The sequence below is a fragment of the Schistocerca nitens genome, chromosome 1, assembly GCF_023898315.1.
Source record: "Schistocerca nitens isolate TAMUIC-IGC-003100 chromosome 1, iqSchNite1.1, whole genome shotgun sequence".
NCBI lineage: Eukaryota > Metazoa > Arthropoda > Insecta > Orthoptera > Acrididae > Schistocerca > Schistocerca nitens.
This window is the reverse complement of record NC_064614.1, coordinates 1,140,387,936-1,140,405,534: the sequence shown is the minus strand read 5'-3', so window position 1 is coordinate 1,140,405,534 and position 17,599 is coordinate 1,140,387,936.

Below are 17,599 nucleotides of genomic sequence, written 5' to 3'. Positions count from 1 at the left end.
GGCAAGGATTTCTGGTCAGACGAGTATAGGGTAATATCAGCAGCAGCAGAAAAATGGTACAACGGGAGTAGGATTCGTTATGAATAGGAAAGTTGGACAGAGAGTGTGTTACTGTGAACGGTTCAGTGATAAGAGTTGTTCTTATCAGAATCGACAGCAAACCAACACCGACAACGGCAGTTCAGGTAGACATGCCAACGTCGCAAGCTGAATATGAAGAGATAGAGAAAGTATATGAGGATATTGAAAGGGTAATACAATACGTAAAGGAAGATGAAAATCGAGTAGTCATGGGGGAATCGAATGCAGTTGTGGGGGAAGGAGTAGAAGAAAAAGTTACAGGAAAACAAGAGCTTGGAACAAGCAATGAGAGAGGAGAAAGACTGAGTTCTGTAATAAATTTCAGCTTGTAATAGCGAATACTCTGTTCAAGAATCACTTGTAAAAGGCAGGTCGATACAAAAAGATTTCAGTTGGATTACATCATGGTTCCGAAATCAGGTACTGGATTGTAAGGCGTATCCAGTAGCAGGTACAGACTCAGATCACAATATATTAGTGATGAAGAGTAGGCTGAAGTTTTAAGACATTAGTCAGGAAAAATAAATACGCAAGGAAGTAGGATACGGAAGAACTGAAGAATAATGAATACGCTTGAAGTTCTCTAGGGCTATAGATACAGCTGTAAAGAATAGCTCAGTGGGCAGTAAAGTTGAAGAGGAGTGGACATCTGTAAAAAGGGCCATCACAGAATTTGCATAAAAACATAGATACAAAGAAGATAAATGCGAAGAAACCATGGGTAACAGAAGAAATACTTAAGTTGATTTATGAAAGAGGAAGCACAAAAATGTTCCGGGAAACACAGGAATGCAGAAACACAAGTCGCTGATGAGTGAAATATATAGAAAGTGCAGGGAAGCTAAGACGAAATGGCACCATGAAAAAGAGAAAAAATCGAAAAATAAATGATTGTCGGTTAGACTGACTCAGCATACAGGGAAGTCAAAACAACCTCCGGTGACATTAAAAGCAAGGGTGATAACATTAAGAGGGCAACAGGAATTCCACTGTTAAATGCAGAGGAGAGAGCGGATGGTGGAAATAATACATTGAAAGCCTCTATGAGCAGGAAGATTTATCTGATGGGATAGAAGATGGAACAGGTGTCGATTTAGAAGAGATAGGGGATCCAGTATTAGCATCAGAATTTAAAAGAGCTTTGAAGGACTTAAGATCAAATAAGGCAGAAGGGATAGATAACATTCCATCAGAATTTCTAATATCATTGGGGGAAGTGACAAGAAAACGACTATTCACGTTGGTTAGTAGAATATATGAGTCTGGCGGCATACCATCTGACTTTCGGAAAAATATCATGCACTCGATTCCGAAGGCTGCAGGAGCTGAAAAGTGCGAGAATTATCGCACAATCAGCTTAACAGCTCATGCATCCAAGTTGCTGACAGGAAAAATATACAGAAGAGTGGAAACGGAAATTGAGGATGCGCTAGATGACGAAGTTTGACTTTATGGAAGGTAAAGGCACGAGAGAAGCAATTCTCACATTGCGGTTGATAATGGAAGCAAGACTAAAGAAAAATTAAGTCACATTCATAGGGTCTGTCGACCCGGCAAAAGATTTCGACAATGTAAAATGGTGCAAAATGTTCGGAACTTCTGAAAAAAATAGGGGTAAGTTATAGGGAGGGACGGGTAATATAGGGACGGGTAATATACAATATGTACAAGAACCAAGAGGGAATGATAAGAGTGGACGACCAAGAACGAAGTGCTCGGCTTAAAAAGGGTGTAAGGCAGGGCTGTAGTCTTTCGCCCCTACTGTTCAATCTGTACATCGATGAAGCAATGATGGAAATATAAGAAAGTTTCAGGACTGGAATTAAAATTCAAGGTGAAAGGATATCAATGATACGATTCGCTGATGACATTGCTATCCTAAGTGAAAATGTAGAAGTATTACATGATGTGCTGAATGGAATGAACAGTCTAATGAGTACTAAAAATGGATTGAGAGAAAATCGAAAATAGACGAAAGTAATGAGAAGTAGCGAGAAACGTAACATCAGGATTGATGGTCGCGAAGTAGATGAAGTTAAGGAATTCTGCTACCAATGGCAAAAATGGCATAACAGGTCAAGAGAAGTCTGCTAGTATCAAACATAGGCCGTAATTTGAGGAACAAATTTCTGAGAATGTACGTCTGGAGTGGAGTATTCTATGGTAGCGAAACGTAGACAGTGAGAAAACCGGGACAGAAGAGAATCTAAGCATTTGAGATGTGGTGCTACAGACGAATCTTGAAAATTGACTGATAAAGTAAGGAGCGAGGAGGTTCTGAACAGAATCGAAGAGGATAGGAATATTTGGAAAACACTGACAAGGAAAAGGGACAGTATGATCGGACATCTGTTAAAACACGAGGGAATGACTTCCATAGTACTAGATGGTGCTGTAGAGGGCAAAAACTGAAGAGGAAGACAGAGATTGTAAAACATCCAACAAATAATTGAAGACGTAGGTTGCAAGGATGAAGAGATTGGCACAGGTAAAGAATTCGTGGCGGGGCGCATCAAACCAGTCAGATGCCTGGTGAACCGCCCAAAAATGAAAAAAAAACAGAGAAGGGTCGCACGAATTCGCAAAGGTTTGTTTTTGTTTGATCCATGTGTGTGTGCCATAGAGAAGCTTAAGAAGATGAACAGTCAGCCTCTTGAAGATAAAGTAAGCTATCTCGAAAAAGTCTAAGCTTACAAAGTTTCAAGAACCAGCTTTAAATGATGACATCTAAGAATATATCGCAAGACCCTACGTATTGTTCACATAGGGATAGTGAGGACAAAATAAGATTAATTACAGCACGTATGGAGACATTTAAGCAGTCTTTCTTCCCGCACTCCATACTTGAATGGAAGGAGGAAAAGTCTTAATTACTGGTAGAGTGCGATTCACAGTGGTTTGCAGTGTATAAATGTAGATGTAAATAGGCCACTGCATGCCCCACAAACCACTAAAGTTATTTTTTCCCCAATTCGCATGCGACTACAGTCATCCCAATTAAAAAAAAAAAAACTGCAGCACTCATCACGCCAGAACTAACAATTCTGCGGCAAGTCGGACACTTTTCACTCATGGTAAAGTAACAATTTAGTAAGAATACATCAATTAAATTAGCAGTAAATAAGAAAATGCGTTCATAAATTTTGGCCTATACACAACCGTCAGCAAACAAACTATGTGTGCAAAGTTTATGCTTCTGGCAACTTAAAATTTACACTACCTTCCCGAAATATGAACTAAATAATGAAGGAATATGCTCTACTTAAGTTGCTGTAAAGAAAACGACAATTACACGAGATTGTATAAGTTTCTGGTGAGGACACGTAAACGAAAATGCGATTACAAGGTGAATTTACAATCTCTTCACGTTTCCGGTAACAACACGTGAGGAAAGATGATATTTAGTAGTAAACTAAAACACTCATTTATTTAATGGGTAATCTGTACTAAAACAACTGTTATTACATTCTAAATAAGGTATCTTAAAGTGAGCAGGGCTGCCAACTGCCCGGTGCCAATATATATACTCATCAGCAATTTTCTCATCAAGTAAGAGAAATATCTTTCTCAAATTATGACGTAACTGACTGGTCTGATGTGGTCTGCCCACATTTCCTTTCCTGTGCAAGCCTTTTCAACCCAGAGTAGCTGTCACACCCAAATCCTGAATAAATTACTGTATATATTCTAATCTCTTTCTGCTCTTAAAATTTTTACCCACTTCGATTACCTCTAGTGCCATGGATACAGAATACCTCCAATCTCAGCTCATTTAACACCACCCTGTTCCTTCTTCTAGTTAGTTTTAGACTTATTTCTGCCCTCGCCAGTTCTATGGAGAACCTTTTCATTTCTAATATTATCATTATATTTTACTTTCAACAACCTTCTGTAACATCACAACTCAAACACTTCGTTTCCCTTGTTTTTTGCACACAATCCATGATTTACTTCGGTATCATGTTGTGCTTCTGGATTCTTTACTCAGAAACGTCTTTCTCAAATGAAGGGCTAGTTTTACACTATGAGTATTAGATTTCTGCTACTCTGTTTCTTATGTAATTCTTTCTTCATGCGCAATGCTTCAAAGGAAGCCGAACCTAGTGTGTAGTAAGACACTAAACGAATATACAAGTAGATATATAACGACTGACATAACACAAGTACACACACAAAATTGTAATCGCATTACATTCCGCACCTACAGTAGCCAACGATAAAGGGCCTATTTTCCATAAAATTAAGATTTTCCTTACAGGTTATGTTCAGATCTCAACGATCTTTTCTTACGTTATAGGCTTACATAAGACATTATTTTGTACTGCTGCTTTTGTCTGGTGTTTGCTTGATGCAGTGTTTCACAACGTTGTGCAATATGCTGTGTTTCTTGTAGACGTGGGAATACGAGCTGTGCTGTATCCCCTGCACAAAAAATTTGATTGCGTCCCCGCTCCTATAACACACTTTCTCTTCGACAGGTACTCTGCTTCTCAGTTACTGAGTACGGATGAAAGAAATTTGTTACCGTTTGAAATTGGTAATTCTAATCACGCTGTGACTAAACAAAAAAGAAAGTAGTGGATTAGACAATATTTCAAAGACGATGGAGATGTTGAATATTTGTATTAAAAAGCTCCGAAATGGTGTAAAACCACAATATGACATATTCGTCATTTAAAATCACACTGTGCACTGAGTAATGATTTTAGACACCCCAACATTCACATACATGGTATTCTAAGGATAAACTGAGGAATTCTTTCCAGATAATTATTTTTTTTATATGAGAAACATTTTCAGAAGAATACGAATTGAATTTCATTTCTCCTTTCTCAGTTGGTAGCAAGTAGCTGTGAGACTATGTGTAGCACTAGCGTCCATGATTGTGATCCCAGACAAATTCATTACCCAGATTTCCAAGTTTCAGAAGCTACAATCGTGAACAATTCAGAATATATGCATATTTTACACCTGTCTGTACCGACTAGGTGATAGCAGGAGAAAGTACTTGACACATTTGTAAGTTAGGTTTTATGTCGGTAACGCCATGTAGCGCTCTATATGAAAATCACTGACTGTGCTGTGTGCAGTCTGTGGCTGGTTTGCATTGTTGGAATTTGCTATTGTAGTGTTGGGCAGTTGGCTGTTAACAGCACGTAGCGTTGCGCAGTTGGAGGTGAGCCGCCAGCAGTGGTGGATGTGGGGAGAGAAATGGCGGAGTTTTGAGAGCGGATGATCTGGACGTGTGTCCATCAGAGACAGTAAATTTGTAAGACTGGATGTCAAGAACTGCTATATATATTATGACTTTTGAACACTATTAAGGTAAATACATTGTTTGTTCTCTATCAAAATCTTTCATTTGCTAACTATGCCTATCAGTAGTTAGTGACTTCAGTAGTTAGAATCTTTTATTTAGCTGGCAGTATTGGCGCTCGCTGTATTGCAGTAGTTCGAGTAACGAAGATTTTTGTGAGGTAGGTGATTTGTGAAAGTGTGGTTTAATGTTAGTCAGGGCCATTCTTTTTTAGGGATTATTGAAAGTCAGATTGCGTTGCGCTAAAAATATTGTGTGTCAGTTTAGTGTTGATCAGAATAGGTAAAGAGCGAAATGTCTGATTACGTTCAGTTTTGCTCAGCTGTTTGAAAATCAAATAATGTAAGAGGTTTATCAACACAGTAATTCAATAATTTTTCTAAGGGGACGTTTCACATTATACAGTCAATTACGAAAATGAAATTACTATGATATATAGACTGGTTTGTGTAATTATCGATTTTATAAGTCCTTGGCTGAACTCTGCATTCGAAGAAAATCTTTTAAAATTGTTGTTATGGAACTACAGTGTATCCGGTTTCACGGTACCTACGTTGTTGTGCAAAGGAACATCAAGGAATAATGTTCCGTCTACAGAGAGGTCTTTAGAGGCGCAGCTGAAGTGCAGAAACAAGAAAAGGGAAGGATTCCACTGATAACAATTTACTTTCCCAAATTAACATTTCCTGTTCAGCTGTTTCTGTCCTAACAACTGCCTCATGGTATCGGGAGTGCACAAAATTGCTCGATGAATTGTAACGCCGTGATTAATTTATTTGGCAAGACATAAAATATTCTTCTTAACGTTTCCGGTTTTGCAGTGGGAACACTTCCATGAAAAGGAGCCTCTACTGAAATGGCTACATTTGTAATAACGTTGCCAGTGTACCCCATGTTGAAACATTTCGTTGTGCGTTTCGCCCAACACGCAAATAGTGCCCGTGTAGCTGGCAAGGATTTTCCACTGTGTGAATGGCAGGCCCTGTTCAGGGTCCACTGACTTGCATGTTAAATCTAGTAAATATTGGTATAGCGTTACCATTGATCATCATTAGAGACCAAAATCACTGTCGTGCTTTCATTCAGAAGTAATTTGTAGAGCATGACCTCAAAGTTTGCCTTATCAGAAACCTTGAACACAAGTATTTATCTCCGAATCAGTGTTTTAAGAAAGCACTTACGATATTATTCTTCCGATAAGCCTTAAGAGCCGTTTCTCAATCTGCGTCGTTTTTCCCCAGCTGTCGACTTTGATTAATTGTTCTGTAATAATGAAACGTATTTTTCACAATTACAACAGATACAAAAAGAAATTTAATGTGTTACTTATTGACACATTCCCAGTTCTAGAACATTGCCAGATTGTCATTTACTCAATTACTAAGGCCGTTGTTATTTATTTCTTTTTAATTGTTGAACACACTATCCTTTCTACACTGTTGCTAACATCTGACTGGTCAACTAAGATATTCTGGAGGTTGAATGTTGTGTTTCGAACAGCCTAATGGGCACTTGTTTGGTATTACCATACTGCACTGAAAAGAGATCCGTAAGTGTAGCGTTGTGCAATTACTGGAGGCCCACATCACAGCGTCCGACAGGAGTAAAGAAGACATTGTGTCTCTCAGTAACGTTAAATACTGATAGGACAGAAGGTATTCGCTTGTAGCGTCAAGCAGTAAATGTTGCTACGGTGTTCTAAAAATGTATTTCACGGCTTCGAACGTGTAATTAAATAATGGGAACAGGGTAAGATCGCCCACGAGCAAATGCAGCCAGAGACGGTACGTATCTCAAGCTTACAGCACATTAACATACTCCACTGAGTGAAAGCGAACTGCAGAAAGAACGTTTTACACTACATTCTTATCTGAACAAGTGCGGATTTTGATAAATGGGGAGCAGGCAGTCAAAGGATAAGACTTACGAAAAAAAAAAAAACTTTATTCTGTGTTAAAAACAAAATAATAACCAGACTGAAGATAACGTGCTCGAGAGGATATATCTTCGCACATGCCTAAAACCAAATCTGCTGTTAGGTAACATTCTGCAGTGTGTTGCTCTCACTCCTGAGATTATTCTGGTGATGAACTGCAAGTTTCATATGACACCTACCACATTCAGTTGGGTGGTTAATGTAAGCAGTCACAGCAAGTAATTCCATTCGGCTGATTCATGGACAGTAGGTTGGAACATCCTACCCTGAAATGCCGATGCTGCACAACTTTCAAATTACTCTCAGTCGCGATGAGAGGTGTCAGACATCCGTACGTGATACCGGCTACAATTAGACATCCCTACCAAAGCCGTGGAACTTCATACCTCAGTCGCGCAGTGCTGCCTAGCCGCCTCCAAATACTTCCACGACGGTCGTCGAGTGTCAGACAAATACTGTACTCATCGGTGAAGATAACGCGATACCATTAACCCTGGTTCCAATCTAGGTATTCACTACCCCAGTTCTTCGTGAGCTAAGGTGCTGGGTGGTACATACGAGGGCATGCTGAAAAGTAATACCTCCGAATTTTTTATTCTGCTCTCAATATCGGCTGACGTGTTGCATGTCATGCATGTTATTCTGTCGACTTCCTCACTTCGCTGACGCAAATTGCAACCCTCTGCCGATAGGGGGCAGCGAACTGTAGACCGTGAAATTGCTGTGTGTAACGTAAATATATCGGTGCGTGAGAAACAGCATGCTGTAATCGAGTTTCTCATTCGAAGAGTTCGTTCATACATAGAGCTCCCTCTCCTTTAGCATGACAATACCAGAACACACAAGAGCAATGTGACATCTGCATCATTCCGACGTCATGGGCTCAGTGTCACCCACAATCCTCCATACAGTCCCGATTTGGCCCCATCCGATTTTCAGCTTTTTCTGAAACTTAAAGAACACCTTCGAAGATTTCACTTTCATAGTGATGAAGCATAACAACCAGTGGTGAAACTAGTGCTCTGTCGACGAAGTCAGACGTTCTGCTATCGTTCAGGTGACTATTCTGAGAAATAAATATGTGTACACGAAGAATATAGATGTAGAACGGTAACAACGTTTTTTTTATTTGAAAATCTTTAAAACTTTAAAGATAAAATTTCGAAAGCGTTACTTTTCAGTACGCCATTGTACTATAGTTTGTTATAGACACCTAGACGCCAAAGTGATCGTGTATGGGCCATCACTTTAGTGATAACGTGCACACAGTCTAAGCTTTGTAATACTTCTTCGAGGCATGCTGACATACTGAATAGTCTACACCACCTGCACTGTCCTGTTTACGATTTTGAGGCACAGTGTTCTCTGCAGAATGTCACTGGAAATGTAGTTTTAACTTTTACCTACATTATATGGGCCTTTATGTATACTAGATAGCACAAAAAATGATGGTGGCTGAAATATGAATTTCAAAATATAAATTTTCAAGGGCGACATTGTCACATTCCGTGCTGTTATCCTGAGATCGGTTGAATTCCTTACTGAAACCAAACGTTTCGTCCCTCTCCGCGGAGGACATCTTTAAGGGGGATTGTAGCTGGTTTGAAGGTCCGATGCACACCCTGACTCTTTACTGGCATCGCTTTGGAACCTATAAAAGCTTCCAGAATGACATTTTCACTCTGCAGCGGAGTGTGCGCTGATATGAAACTTCCTGGCAGATTAAAACTGTGCCCGACCGAGACTCGAACTCGGGACCTTTGCCTTTTGCGGGCAAGTGCTCTACCATCTGAGCTACCGAAGCACGACTCACGCCCGGTACTCACAGCTTCACTTCTGCCAGTATCTCGTCTCCTACCTTCCAAGCTCTCCTGTGAACCTTTCTTTCAGGAGTGCTAGTTCTGCAAGGTTCGCAGGAGAGCTTCTGTAAAGTTTGGAACGTAGGAGACGAGATACTGGCATAAGTGAAGCTGTGAGTACCGGGCGTGAGTCGTGCTTCGGTAGCTCAGATGGTAGAGCACTTGCCCGCAAAAGGCAAAGGTCCCGAGTTCGAGTCTCGGTCGGGCACACAGTTTTAATCTGCCAGGATGTTTCCTATAAAAGCTGTTTCCGCAACTGGTTTGGGTTACAGAAGCTGTCATTATGACCTCGTATTTAGAAAATTGCCTAATCGCTAAAAAGTGCAAAAAGACGAATACATCTTGGTGGAACAATAACCTGGAATTGTAATGGAAGCAGGTAAGAATGTTCAACCAAAATATTGGGAAGTGCTCACCAAATACAATCTTGGGATGAAGTAAGCGGAACTATCATCCTGTAAGGTATTCTGTGAGGAAATGAGAGGTTCAGTTGCTTGTGCCAGACTTCATACAAACCACAACAGACTACCAATCCAAGAAATGCTCTACGGAAGGAGACTGGTAAATATACATGGACAGTGAATGGGACACTGGATGTGCTCCTCAAGACTAACTTCTCTCATTGCATTCTGGCAGACAACATACATCAAGATTCAGTCGTTGAGAAGCACTGGTTCGCAGGCAATCAAAGGGAGTACTGAGAATCTGGAAGAGAATGTGTTATTTTGAAAGAAATCCAATGGGCAATGGGAACGTTTCAACAATGCAAGTCACCAGGTCCAGATGGAATCTTTCCAGTTGTGCTGCAAAAAAGGAGGAGATAGTTTAAGTACACTCTTTTATAGGCTGTTTACTGTTAGCAGCAGGAATCATTCCTAATGCTTGGAGGACAGTGACGGTTTTTCTTTTTCTTTTTTTTTTTTATTCTGAAGCCAGGAAGAACTGATCATAATGATATGAGACTGATCAGTCTGACCTTTCTTTTAGAGACATTAGAAAAACTGGCTAATATGCACGTCAGGGAAACAAGGCTAAGTGAGATTCCTCTACATGTAAACCAGCATACATATCATGTGAACCAGCACTTGTTGGGAAGGTGGAGAAAAGAATTCGTTCTTTGGATCTTCCTGGATATTGACAGTGCTTTTAGCAATACGACCGTAGAATCAATGGTTAGAACTGCAGGAGAGCATGGCGTTGATACCACTATATACAGATGGATTAAGACCACACTGAGCAGAAGAAAGAAGCCATCACGATGAAGGAAAAAAATGGTGATCAACGCCATCAAAGAGCGCCTGCAAGGATGAGTTTTGTCTCCATTACTGTGGACCCTTGTGGTTAACGAACTCATTGAAAAGCTTAATACCAGAGAGAATAATTTTACCAACTTATTGAAGGGCTAAATACTATATAGAGGCTACTTTTACCAGGTATACACTTACCACGTAGTCACAGTAATACTTGGCATATTTGATGGTACTGCTAGAACAATGGCACAATATGAATTGAACATTGTGCAAAACTGGTGCAGGAGACCATCTGTGGGTCAGCCCGAAAAAAACTGCTGCAGTACCATTTACGAGGAAGCATATCCAACAAGTGTACGGGAATCCTTATTTCGAAGTACTCATACATCAGAACGTGGCTGCTAAGGAGCTTGGCAAGGAGCAGAGACTGGCCTGCTTAGTCATACCAGGAGGAAATAGCAGCACATCCACTGCTGGGTTGGAAGTCAAGCTGGATATGTCCTCGTTAAAACTGTGAGTTAAAATGGAGGCAACGGTGTACAGGGTAAAAATAATTGGATAACTTTAGGATATCCTGAATCCCATACCAGCTGGAAGTAGGAAGTAGTAAACTCACGGTGGCGCTAATGATAGGCAATGGGAACTTTCAGAAACACCTACACACGATTTACATAAGGAAAGAAGCGCCTAGGTATAGACTATGCGATAAACGTGGTGAAACGGCATCACATCTAAAATTCCAGTGCGAAGTGCTGTAGGTCAAAGGAACAGCATATTCGTGTCATCAAGTCCTATATTGTGTCTAATAAACAACTAGTAAAGAGCCTCCTACTCCTCTTTAAGGGTACTTGTTGAGTATATTAGGATCGTAATGAGTGAAACCGCAAAATAAAACCTGTTGCAGTGTGGGCAATATACCCCAATTAAGATTTCCTTATGGATGACGTTTCAGTGACTCAAGTAGTAGGGGATCAGCCACCAGCCAATCAGTTCTTTCTCGGGCGCCGTTTTCTTGCTGTGTCGCTTGTTTTTTAGGTACGTGCAGCGTCTTTGTATAGCGCAGCTGCCTACACGTTTGCAAAACTAGCCCCACCACAGCAATCTGTCTATCACAAAGTAATTTTAATCGGAGTACAGTGGGCTAGGACCACTGTTGCTTTTATCTACCTCCTCAAATCAAATCGAACTATGACAACCAATCGTGGCTCCTAGATATGCTGTACATTTTGGGTGTTCTCTTTTTTAAACACAGATAAATAACAGAGTGCGAAATTAATAGAATCTGCTGCATAACAGGTGTGCTCATCAACGTATTATTACTTCAGCTGCTGTCAATAATCATAATAATAATAATGAAAATATGCATAACTGGTTTGAAAAGAGGAAGAATTGTTTTTGTGGAATTTTGTTGTTTTATTCATAATTAACTACATTTTACGGCAAAAACGAAATAATGCTTAAGCTTTCGCTATTCTCCGTTTCGCATTTTTGTGTAAGTGGAAATTTTCGTGCTTTTTTTATTTTTTCCGACAAATGTAAGAGATCCCTAATTCGTCTAATAGTTAACGAATTAATTTCTGAGTTGAAAATCAGACATTCTTACGTTTCACCCACGCAGCAACTTAATCTTGTTATACACTTCTTTGTTAAATGTTCGCTTGTAGTCATGCTTATTTGATTGTGTCTCTTTCTCAAACAACGGATCTGGTCTGGGAGACCATACTTTCTTTACAACTAATTTTTTCTGGTTATTTCTTTTTTCTGTTAGCGTATACTACAGGTTCAACAGGTTGACACTGCACACGAAAGCCGATTCCTACACAGTAAACAACCAACTCCAAACACAAACTGCCATTTGCACATATTATTAAATTCAAGTAGTATCATCCATCAACAAGGGAATTTGACAACAATGCAAAAGAGGTTCTGAGAGCCATAAGGCTCAAAAGCACAACGTCTTCGACCCCCCTCCCCCATATTTAAGTGAATATCAGAGAAAAGAGTGAGTCATCCTTTCATGGATGTTCAGATATGCGTACAAAGGTGACCTACAGTGCAGATGAACCTGACCCACCATAAAATCAACAGATGTCAGAAGCACGAATAAATGCTACAGTCTCACAATCGACGATGATGAGCTTTACGGTTCTCATCGCCTAAAATGGATTACTGCATGATAAAATCCTAATCTTAATGTACTATATCTCATTCAGAGTCCCACAAAATAGTTTTCTCTATCAGTATAATACATACTGATGACCGCTCCTCTTTTACTATATAGTGAGTGATTGGCATATCCGTGGAGAGTGCTACCGCCTAGCTGGTCAGTGTGGCCGAGCGGTTCTAGGCGCTTCAGTCTGGAACCGCGCGACTAGTACGGACGCAGGTTCGAATCCTGCCTCAGGCATGGATGTGTGTGATGTCCTTAGGTTAATTAGGTTTAACTAGTTCTAAGTTCTAGGGGACTGATGACTCATATGTTAAGTCCCATAGTGCTCAGAGCCATTTGAACCATTTGCTACTGCCTAGCGGGGTTTATGCAAAGCGAACGTGGGTAAAAGTCTGCTGCAGTGTGCTAATACATGGTGGCATTGACATAAACTTTTTGTTGAGTATTGATGGATAGCAGTGCACGCCGCGAATCTTGCACATTGTTTATCAAATCCATATGTATTTGGCCCGTAAGGCAATTACGTCACACCAGTTGCGCATGCGCAAAAGCTCGTTAAAAGGTGCAACAAGTGAAGGTGTGCTTACGACCCTGATGCCAAGTTTCACCTTAGTGCCGTGTAGGCCTATTTCAGATTACTGCGTCTGCAAGGTGTCAAAAGTTAGGGTTTTCTTGTGCTCTTACCCAACAGTCGTCACTCATCACTACACAATATAGTGCCTTCGCAATGCCGCGTAGTTAGCTGACTGATAAGCTAGTACGCCACTACAGGATTAGAATCGAGTCCCACTTCTAGCAATTACTTTTTGTTTTGTGGAGTTAATTTTTTTAATCCATAGAAAACGCTAAAATAACAGAACTAACAGTTGGCAATTCGTAACAAGGTTGTTTTTTGGCCCATTTGCACAGCGTATGGTTTCTATACCACTTACCGTACCATCAAAAGCCTTCCACTCCAACGACAATCTCCATCTTGACAGGAAGAGCCCGCATGGTCCGTTTCGTCTACATCCACACTTTTTCAATGGAACAGAGATCTAACACCAGCGGAAGTCAGTCCAGAGCAGAATTCTCACTCTTTTCCGGAAATTCTCCCACCAAACTGATGTGTATAGTGGAGACTATTCATGTTGCTAACATATTAATCCCTCAGAATACAGTTGTCACACTGATGGGATCACAACATTACCCATAGTATATACCACAGTCAACCACAGCATGTAAAAGTGCATGAAGCACTATATGGAAGTCGTGTGCAGACCAGTGCACGGCCTGTCACGGCTTTGCTCGGTACTTCTCGGAATTACTCCTTAAAGTGCCTCATTTCATTTAGCTTTGTGGTGCGGCATTTTTCGCTTGGCACGACTTTTTCAGTTAGGCGCTACTGTTTTGTAAAAGCGCTACATTTTAACTGTATAAATGAAGTTCAAAGGTCCAGTGGCTATTAGCAAAAAAAGAGACAGTCAAACGACCTATCGTCACAAGTCTTTAAAAATGAATGGAAATTAACAGAAGAGAAGGATAGGGATATTTAATATTTCATAATATACAGTCGTAGTCGTATAATCAACGGAAACCGTAAATTTGCTGTGAAACGACTTTACACCACCATGCAGAAAAATGTTATAGTTTTAGCTGACTTTGAGAGAGCAAAAAATTACAACGATCGATAGACGGGATTCACCTAGAACCACGAAGAACTTGGTGCTAAATTTGCAGACATGGAGAAGGTAATGAAATTTGTGGAACGAATAGTAAATTTTCTTAAGTTGTATGCATTTCTCCACTGTTAGTTGCAACAGTTTTCTGTGTAATTATACAAAGAGTATAGAGAGGTTAGATTTTCCTACAAAATACGTTGGTTAAGTCAATGGATGCGCATGGAAAGGCTTTTCGAATTAAAACCCGCTGTTTTTGCACTTACGAAGGGCAAAGGAGAAACGAAAAGAACATCCGGAATGGATTGAAGACTTCACATTGTAAGTGAACTTGACTGCACACTGCCCACATTAAGGCACTGGCCGCGCGGGATTAGCCGAGCGGTCTGGGGCGCTGCAGTCATGGACTGTGCGGCTGGTCCCGGCGGAGGTTCGATTGCTCCCTCGGGCATGGCTGTGTGTGTTTGTTCTTTAGGATAATTTAGGTTAAGTAGTGTGGAAGCTCAAGGACTGATGACCTTAGCAGTCAAGTCCCATAAGATTTCACACACATTTTAACATTTTTTAAGGCACTGCAAGGTCGAGAAACAAATTCTTTCAGATTTAATGGGGATATACAGGGTGATTATAATTAAAGTTAAACCTTCAAACCGCTGTAGAAATAACACCACTGGACAGAATGACGTCAGATTGCAACGGAATATTATCGGAGAAGGGGGTCAACGTCTGGCAGAAGAAAAATAAATACTTACAAAATACAGCAATAGATGGTGCTGTAAGCATCATAATTTAATAGTGGTCGGCGAAACATGACAAACGAGTCATACAACAATGCCTAAGACGTATGTTTGACGTTAAACAAACTGTTCTACTGAGTGTTCATGGGTGTTCAGGTGTATTACTGTTAGTTACGTAAGCCCATCCACCACGGCAAGGTCATATCACATCGGGTGGGAAAAACCGGTTTTTAATTGTCTTGAGACCAAAAACCACATTAAAAGTATCAATCACATCGATTTTTAATTGTTCTGAAACCAAACCAGCATAAAAAGCATCAATGAAAATCAAATTGGATTATTAATTTCCGTGTGACTGGCTCAAAACATGTTCAATATGTTGTCCATCATTTTCTGCAACAAGTTGAAACCGATAAACAGCATGTTCCACAACTGATCGAAGTGTTTCCGGGGTCGCGTTCAGAATGTGTTGCGCAATGCGTGCCTTCAATGCAGCTAAGTCTGCAATCGGAACACTGAACACATCATCTCTCAGATACCCACACAGCCAGAAGTCACACAGACTAAGAGCAGGTGATGGCCAGGCTACACTGGTTGATTTGCGTGTGGATTTTCCGTTGCCCACATTTGACAATTCTGTGTATTGACATATCGTGTCAGATGGAAGTGGACTTTGTATGTCCCCAAAATCTTAGACGGCCAATCATTGTGCACTTCCATGTGAGCAAGAAATTCGAAAGCAGAGGTTTCTCTTGCTGGCAGGTCAACAGGAAGCAACTCGCGAAAATGGGTAATTTTGAATGGATAGCAAAGAAGGATGCTTCGAAGGATTTTACGCACCATGCTCACGGGTGCGTCCAATTTTCGGGCAATTCTCCATGCACTACACTTTTGCACACCCCCACTCATCTCCCACTGACGTCGAATCAATTCGTATCCTCCGTCTACCAGGTTGCACAGCAAGAGAAACCGTCTTTTCGAATTTCCGAATCATTTTCTTCAGACCCACGGCAGTCTCGTAACAACGCCTTTTTTCAAAACCTTCAGTGTCCGAAACTTCTGCAAAGCAACGTGTGCACAGTCATCATTCTTCTAATACACCTTTACAAGCAGAGCGCGATACGGCACTGTGACAGTCATGGCGAACATCGTAGACGCGAAAGTAAGTAAAGCCGTGTACCCAGCGTGTTTATACCAACTTCAATGGGTTGTGCGCATGACAGCTGTTTTCATTTACATCTTCTGACGCAAAAAAATGGTTCAAATGGCTCTGAGCACTATGGGACTTAACTTCTGAGGACATCAGTCCCCTATAACTTAGAACTACTTAAACCTAACTAACCTAAGGACATCACACACATCCATGCCCGAGGCACGATTCGAACCTGCGACCAAAGCGGTCGCGCGGTTCCAGACTGTAGCACCTAGAACCGCTCGGCCACGCCGGCCGGCTTCTGACACAAACAGTACCATCTAATGATCACTTTTCAAGCTACTTTTTTTCTTCTGCCATACGTTTACCCCTACTCCGATAATATTCCGTTGCAACCTGACGTCATTCTGACACGTGGTGTTATTTCTTCAGTGTTTTTAAAGTTAAAATTTAATTCTAATCACTATGTATTTTAAAAGGATATCGCATTGTGGAAGGGACAAAGTCTTACAAACAATTTCCAGTTCCCTATACTCGCCAGCGTTAAATAAAACGAGAGGTTTGAAAAATTCATTTTGGCTTTAAAAGAATTACAAGGATAGTTTTCTGAACGTCTTAAGGACACTGCCAATCTGCTTTCGAGGCAATTTGCTACATGCTCCTGTGCATGTAAAGATGCAACTGATCGATCTGCAGTGTAGTAGCGTTTAAGACAAATTCGTTTACAGTAAAATTGTCCGAAGGTCAACGTTGTGTTCGTCGGGAAGAGTTTCCATGTCTTCATACACTGGTTGCAAATGTGATAAAATATTTCGATTAATATAGGTGCGATTATGAAACTAAATAAATCACTATCAAGTGGCAACTCGAGTACGAAATTCTGCGACAATGTCTGCATTTGTCAGTTTGCTGAGAGAATGTACAAGATAAAAATTATGTCTTCAGCTGCTAAATTTAAGAAAATAATACTGAAAATTTGTTTTGTGTTGTTGAAAAAAATGAAATATGAAACCAAAGCACATACAGTGCGACTGTACTGACATTTGAATACAGCGTTTACACAGCTTCCGCCTCATATTCATGGCGTGGCGGTGTGGGAAGTGTGCAGCCAGGCAAAGAGCTATGGCACGCAAGTCAGAGCCCTTCTCGCGTGCCGAATTATTGGTCGTCCTTGATCGATACTGCCATGTAAAACGGAGAAGTTGTTAGCAAAATTCTAGGAAAGTTCTTGACCTAATTATTTCAAATTCTTACACGATACTCAAAAAAGTATGTGGATGGACATAGGCTATACACATTTTTAAACAACAATGTTTAGCTTTTCTATTAAAAGTTAGAACCGACTTCGAGATAAAAAATGCTGTGCATGAAAATGAGTAGTTTCATTTCCTTTCTCACAGACTGGTTTAGCTATGATGGTTGGCATTTAAACAATTAG